Genomic DNA, 8,707 nt, shown 5'->3' with positions numbered 1-8,707 from the left:
CGTTTGTACTTATCACACGTAAATTTGTATAACTTCAATTGTTATTATTTTTAAACAATTACAATTTCAATCATTTGATTCTAGCTGATTAGATGTCATCTCATTTTTAACATACATTTATACTAAAAGTTATTTGCACTTTTTTTGTTAAACAAAAGTTATAGCTTCATCTCATAATATAAGAAAAATAAATTTTAAAAAATAAAAATAAATCAAAGAAAATAAATACGGTTCAAATTTTGGTCAAAAATAAAAATTTTGATACAATAAATACAGTATTTACACTTTAATAATGTTTTCTCAAAACACGTGAGATGTGCATTCGGGAAATAAATTATTCGCCTAACTAATTGATTAACTATTGAATACTTCATACGTACATCTATTTTCTTCATTTCAAATCAAACTAATAGATTCTTATTTCATCACAAGAATACAATAAATGAAGCATTTATATTATCTTGACGACTGAACCACCACTTTATTAATAATAAAATTGGAAGGAAAAAATACATCATTTTTTAATTATCTAATTAGAACAGGACAAATTAAAGCACTTTCAAAATGAGATTTATATGAGAAATATTTTAACAAAACCTCATCCAAGCAAAAAGATAACCTCCATTGGGTGCAATGGCACAATCAAACGAGTCGGCAAAGTAGCTTACGATGATGTGTGTGATAGGGCAGGTACAAGGTCAAAGATAATAAAGTTATGGTTATAGGCCTTCAAAAAATAATTGATTTTTTAAGTATATTTAAATCTAAAAAAACAAAAATATTTAAGTAAGTATAATAAATAATAAGTCTCATAATTATTAAAAGATATAACTATTGATTAATTAATTAAAATATTTTACTTCTCATAAAATATAAATATATAATTTAAATAAAATTATAAAAACATGTTATTATTAATTATAGGAAAAAAAAAAACTCTATTTTTTATGAAGATTTTATTTCAGAGCTTGTTTTATATCTTATTAAGTGTTGGATTAGCACTATGTGGCCTTGTGTGTAAGTTCAAAGGGGCCATTATCACTTATCTATCGTCAAATGAAATGATGACATGAATTTTTAAAGCTTTTGGAATATGATTACTATACATTGTTCGAAAATTTGTATGAGGATTCAATGGATGCAATCCATCCACCATAGCATATTAGCAAGACTACCCTTTAATTTGCATTTAAAATCATGAGTAATCCCATAAAATCGTACTATATAACAGATTTAAATATCAATTTTGATTTGATTAATTTTTTCACAAAAAATATTTATTTCAACTGAAAAAAAATAATAAATGAATTGATTCAGACATAAACTCAAATTTTAACAAACTTAAAATTAAATTAAATTTACATAATTGAATTTGTAGTGATTTCGGTATATTTAACTAAATTCGTAAAGTTTTTAACATATTTTTTTTAATCTTCCTTCATCGCGTTTTTAACATTCCATCCTTTTTCTTCTTTGTAAGATTATTTTGATCTTGTCAGTTTTTTTTAATTAACTGAAATTAATGATGCATTAATAATAGAAAAATTATGTTTAAGATAACTTATTGTATTTAGTTGTAAGATATCCTTCCTTTTTTTTCTCATTTAAGTTTCTTTTTAAATGTACAAAAATATCCTTTATTTTTTTAATTTTTTTGTTTAGGTTCTTTATAGAAAAATGAAGTATGTATTAAAATATATTATGTGGCAAGTTGGATGATAACAGACTAGACCGACCGACAGAGATCTACGGCCTAACCTACGTCAGATTCAACTATGCCATTTTTTTTAAATATACAAGACCAACACTTCTAAAAAAATTTATTTAGTTAAAAAAGTCAGACTACATACCACATAATAAGCCTTTTAGACTTATTAGCTCGATCTATTTAAATAAATATAAATAATATTTTTTAGTACATTAATTATTATAATAAATTTTAATCTTTTTGTTATGTATTCAATTTTTAATAATTTACACATATTAATCTCATTTAATTTATGACATATTTAAATGTATTATTATAAAATATAATTTAAATATAATGTATATAAAGTCATATTCTTTAAAATGTGATGTTAAATATCAAAATAAAACTTCATTTTATTGACATATTAACACATTAATCTATTTAAAGATATGTTTGATTATTTATTCAAAAATATTAAAATGAAATAGGTTTTTAAGTAGACTGATAGGTTATATCAGACTTCTATTAAAGTCAGACTCAGACCTAAAAAGTAAGCCTAGACTTCTATTAAAGTCAGACTCAGACCTAAAAAGTAAGCCTATGACATGCCACATGCCTTAAAATTTTTGACACCAACCTCAGAATTAGCAAAGTCTAGCTCGACCCAGCCTATTCCCACCTTTAGTGGCAAGCTAGTAAGATTAACATTTTGGCCCCTTAGATGCAAATAATAATTTAGTTCTTTAATTTATTTTATTTATTTATTTTTTTACATTTTAAAATGTTAACACCATTGTCTTTTTCTTTACATAATCTATTTAAAAAAAATAAAAATTAATTAAATTAGGTTCCTTCATCTTCAAATAAATCCCAAAAAACCAACCTCTCTATAAAAATCCTCAAATAAGAAAAAGAACTCAAATGGAAATCGACCAAAAATCGACATCCCACTTTTTCAATTAAGGTTTAATCAATTAATTAATGGAAATTAATTAGTCTAACTAGTAAGAATGTGACTTATATTTTCCAAGAGTTTAAATTTTAGAGAAATGCTAAAGGTACTAGTTAAGACATTAAAAACGAAAATATAATTTTGAAAATTTTATATTCAACTTCTTAAAATTTTTAAAATTTAATTTAATTTTTCTATACAAAACTTCACTTCTTTTTTATTTTTTACTTTTTTAATTAATTCCATAAAAGTGCATGCTTGTTAACGTAGCCGTATAATATAGTTTATTTTCAATGAGATATTATAGACATATCTCCACGGCTCCTATTGTCTACGTTAAAAGTTTATTAGCATATGTTTTTATCTTATAGTGTAGACTTTTGATTGACGCGTTAAAATACTTTTATTGTACTGTTTCATTTTTATTTATTTATTTATTTATTTATTATAATACAATAATTATATATGTGCATTTATATGCAATAGTTCATATATCTAATCTTCATTAATTTAAATTAATTTATTCAATTATTTTTTAGGCACAAATTTAGCTTTTTCTGCTATATATGATGGGACCATGATATCCTATGGCCTTATAAAACCATTTCGGCAATAATTGTTATTCTTATGACATCAACGTTGAGAAACCTCTAAGCATCAAGATAAATATTAATGCATTAATGAGTGTATAAATTTATTGATATATAAACCCAAAATTGTAATCATATTCATATCCATTATTGCTTAGTTATAGCCAAATCTTGATCTATAGACCATATGCATTCAATAAATTAATGAAAAAGTCGATGACAAATTGCTACTAAAAACTCAAAAATATAGAAACTGCATGCGCACCCACTCTTTGTACATATCCTGCATGCATTCATATAATCATTATAAACGACAAAACAGAGGATATATAGTGTTCATTCATCAAGAACAAAAAAGCGACTCTAAACTAGTAAAAATGAATAAGGGGTTTTTTCTTTTGTTAAAACTTTTTTTGTTTTTATTTCTTAGAGTACGTGTTAATTTTATTTGTTGATGAAGAGGTAAGATGTTTTTGAAAACTAACTATTCTTATTACATTTTCATTAACTAGTATTTTAGTTTATCTTCATAACAATGATTTATTATAAGAGTTTTTTATTATCAAATTAAAATAAACACATATCTTAAAAAATAAAAACATAAAACGATTTCACGAAGTAAACGGACCTTAAATTTGTACAACATATTGGAACTATATTTTTAAAATCTAGATAAAAAAGATACTCACATTTAGTGTCACGTCTCGAATAAGATTAACTCAACTTAAAAGAAATAAAATTTAATAACATAAATAAAAAGATATAATTATATTTACATAAAATAAAATAAAAACTATAAGTGAATATTCATGTATGAATATATGGTTGATATGTTAGAGTAATTAAGTTTTAATTAATCGATGATGTTGATGCGCTTTAATAGAAATCATAATTGTCTATGAGGTGTTAGAAATGGTAAGAGTAATTAATAAGTCTTGCGGCGCAAATAATAGAATTCAAATCATTCAAGGACAACTATAAATGGTATATTGCAAGCTGAAAGTATTAGATGCAAAAGATAGTCTAGTAATGCAATCTCAACTGTTTAAGACTAGAACTCTCAAGGTGAATCTAAATGCAAAATATAGATTGGTAATACAATCTCAACACTAGTTGAGATTGCAAATCAAAAATTGAACAAGAGAGATGAATATGATGCAATAGACAACACTTTATGCAAACAAAATGTAGGATGCTTGAGATACTTATGTAATATATATACACCATATATTTACTATGGAGTTGGAGTTGTAAGTAGATTTATGGATGATCCAATGAAATCTTATCTTATTGCGGCTACGAGAATCCTATCATAAAATATTGTAACGTACCTTAGATTTTGGTGTTTTATTTCCAAGTAACATAGGTGCAAAAGGGAGTATTTTACTTGAATTTTTAAATGTTGTATGTTGTTTATCAAATTCTTTTGTTATAATCTTTACTTGGTGTATTGAGGATTGAAGTTCTAAAGTCAATGTCATTGATGATAAACAACAAATCAGCCATCAACCTTGTTAAAATTTCAGGGTCACGTGGTAGGAGCAAACATATTGAGACGGTATTTCACTTTTTAATGGGTCAAGTGATTAAATGAATAATTAAAGTACTATTAGAAATTTCGCTTTTAGTAACCGAATTAGAGACTTAAAAAAATTAGTCGCCGCAGAGACTAATTTAGAGACCAAATATATATAATTGTTAACTAAAACCAAATGTGTCTCTAAAGCGGTCACACATATATTTTAGCGATCGATTTAGATACCAATTTATTAGCAACCGATTTAGAGACCAATTTATTAGCGATCAATTCAAAGACCAATCAAATTCTTTTTTCTTCTTTTCAACAACCATTTTTTAAACGTGTGTTTTTTAGGATTTTGTTATGCGAATCTTCTTTTTCAATAAACTGAGATACAGACCCGACCCATGAACCACGATTGTAATGATCTTCCTCGTCGCGTCGGCCGCGCCGCCTCTTCCAGTAATTATAGCACTGCGCCGCCGCAGTGAGCAATGGATGTCGCGCAAAATCGTGGGATCTCACGATTTGTCGCGCTCCCCTAACAACCTTGCTACTAACCTCATCTTCTCTCTCACCAATTCCATCATTGTTTCCCTCATTTCTCCTCCATCTCCGACCACTACAAGCACCAAACTAAAACGACAAAGATATTTTTCAACCTCATCGTCGCATATGCTTCCCATTGAACAAATTTATCATTGTTTCCTTCTCATTTCATAAACCGTTGTAAGAGAATCTCTGATGAACCCTCGTAGTTTCTTCTTTGTTCTTCCTGTTTTACACTTCATCTATTGTAGTTTCCTTCTATTTCTTCCAATTGTTTTCGTTGCAAAAACTTTTGGTTTACCACTACCATGCCATATCTTCCATCTTCCAATGTCGTCTTCATCTTCTTCAAGGGTGGGTTTTTCTTTTCTAAATTTATGAGTTTGAGTTTCATAAGACCAATTTTTATGAAACCTAATCTTCCATTTTCTCTCAAATTTGAATTTATTGGAAGTTGTAAATAATTCAAATGTTAGTTTTGGGCCAAGTTAAGTGGTTCCACATTGTACCCATATAAATAACTTTGTGTGTAATGTTTTAGAGACTAATGCCATTTTGATATACAAATGAAAATTAGAAAAATAACTCTCTTCAATAATCTCTCTCTCTTCTCCATCATTTTCTAAAAACACCACAATTTCAATTATCAATTTTCACCATTGATTCACCCTTCATTCTTGATAGTGTTCCAACATCTGGCATCAAAAGCAAGGTTCAGATCCAACTCCGCTGCAATCATGTTCGTTTCCAATGACAAAATCCCTACCAACCTTCTGATTCTTGATTCGAAGAATTATGACAAATGGCACAAACAAATGAAAGTTTTGTTTGGATATCAAGATGTTCTTGATTTGATTACCGATGGCATTACTCCTCTTGGTAAAGAGGCTACAGCAGCCCAAGAAGCGAAATTCAAGGAAGATAAGAAGAAAGATTACAAGGCCTTTTCTTGATCCATTCTTGCGTCGATAGTGACAACTTCGAAAGTTGGCGATTGCGACTCGGCGAAGACAGCTTGGGGTATTCTTGAGAAAGCATATGCTGGTGCAGATAAGGCGAAGGTGGTGAGGTTACAAACTCATAAGCGGTAGTTTGAGTTACTTCAAATGGAAGACAAGGAAACGATTAACGATTACGTGACGCGCGTGACACGCTTGGGGAATCAAATGAAGTCGTGTGCTGAAGCTGTTTCCGAACAGAATTTTGTGTCGAAGGTATTGCGTTCTTTAACACCAAGATTCGATAATATTGTGGTGGCGATTGAGGAATCGAAGGATCTCAAGACGATGACGAAAGATGAATTTCAAAGTTCATTGGAATCTCATGAACAAAGGATGGACGAAAGAGGAAAGGGTAAAGCCAAAACAGAAGTTGCTTTGCAAGCCCGTTTCAACGAGAAGAATAAGAAATCGAAAGGGAAACGGCCTTCTAAAAGAAAGAAGAATTTCCAGAATTTTGATCGAAAAGAGTCACAAAATTCAAGGAAAGGTGAGGGCAGTTCCAAAGGTGGTGGTCAAGACAACTACAGGCCGTTCGACAAAAGTACCAAGAAGTGTTACAATTGTCAAAAGCTTGGGCATTTCGCAAGAGAGTGTAGAGCGAAACCAAGGGAGAATCAGGCGGATGAGGCTAAGGTTGCTAGGCAAGACGTGGATTATGATAACACAGTTCTTGTAATGATCACGGAAGAGAACTATGGCATTAAAGAGGTGCTGGACAGCAACTTTGACAAGAGGAAGTTGCTGGACAACAAATATTGCAGTGCAGAAAAATCTGCAATAACGCATACAGAGAAAAGCGCAATGGTAACAGTTCGAGATGGAGCCAAAGGGAGAAATGAGTGGTACTTGGACTCAGGTTGTTCGACACATATGACGGGAAGAAATGATTGGTTCGTGAAGATCAATCAAGCCACGCGAAGTAGAGTGAAATTCATGGATGACACGACATTAGCGGCTGACGGTATCGATAATGTTTTGATCATGAGAAGGGATGGTGGTCATTCCTTGATCAAAGATGTGTTGTACATTCTAGGAATCAAGTGTATTGGCCAATTGCTTGAGGGGAATTACATGATTCGGATGGAAAACAAGGTTTTGCGCGTTTTGGACCAAAACGGTGTTTTGATCCTTAAGGCTCCTATGGCTGCCAATAGGACTTTCAAGATTGAGTTGGAAATCATGGAGCATAGGTGCTTAGCTACAGCGGCAAGTCGTGATGAATGGTTGTGGCCCTACCGTCTTGGACATTTGAATTTTCGAGATCTCAACGCGTTGCAAAAGTATGAGATGGTGACCGGACTGCCTAGTATCCATATTCCAGCTGAGATATGTGAAGAGTGTATACAATGGAAGCAACACAAGAATAGTTTCAGCAAAGATGCAGGTCATAGGACTAAACATCAGCTTGAGGTGGTGTATTCTGATGTGTACGGACCAATGCAAGTCAGTTCGTATGGAGGTAATCGATATTTTGTCACATTTATCGATGATTTTAGTAGGAAGCTGCGGATTTATCTCATAAAGAGGAAGGATGAGGTGTTTGAGGTGTTCAAACGATTTAAATCCATGGTTGAGCGGCAAAGCGGTCACAAACTCAAAATTCTCAAAACTGATGGCAAAGGCGAATTTACTTCGAGAGAATTTGGGAAGTATTGTGATGATGATGGTATAGTGCGTGAGGTTGTACCACCCTATACGCCTCAGCAAAATGGTGTGGCCGAGAGGAAAAATCGGACAATTATGAACATGGTGCGTAGCATGTTGAAAGGGAAGAATTTGCCGAAAGAGCTTTGGGGAGAAGCTGTTGCTACAGCCGCCTATGTGTTGAATAGGTGTCCTACAAAGAAGCTGGAAAAGGTGACTCCAGAAGAGGTGTGGTCTGGATTCAAACTGAATTTGAGTCATTTGCGCGTTTTCGGTTCGGTAGCATTTCGACATATTCCGGGACAGCATCGAAAGAAGCTTGATGACAAGAGTGAAATGATGTTGCTTGTTGGATATCATCTTACCGGAGGCTACAAGTTGTTTGATGTGAGTAGCAAGAACATCGTAATTAGTTGAGATGTGATCATGGATGAGATACGGCAGTTTGACAGCAGAAAAACTGCCATATCAGCTCAGGAAATCGATTTGCCAATCGATTTATGCCACAAAAATCGACATCCTGGAGAAGTGCCAATCGATTCACCAATCGATTTTCTGCAGAAAAATCAGTCTGGAGAGGTGGCAATCGATTTACCAATCGATTTAGGCCACAAAAATCGAAATCCTGGAGTTACTGGAGAAGTGCCAATCGATTCACCAATCGATTTTCTGCAGAAAAATCAGAATTTTGCTTCTGGTGAGGTGGAAATCAATTTGCCAATCGATTTTCTGCAGGAAAATCAGAATTTTCAGCCTGCTGAA

This window comes from Cicer arietinum, chromosome 6 (assembly GCF_000331145.2).
Source record: "Cicer arietinum cultivar CDC Frontier isolate Library 1 chromosome 6, Cicar.CDCFrontier_v2.0, whole genome shotgun sequence".
In the NCBI taxonomy this organism is placed as follows: domain Eukaryota; kingdom Viridiplantae; phylum Streptophyta; class Magnoliopsida; order Fabales; family Fabaceae; genus Cicer; species Cicer arietinum.
This window is presented reverse-complemented; position numbering follows the sequence as displayed.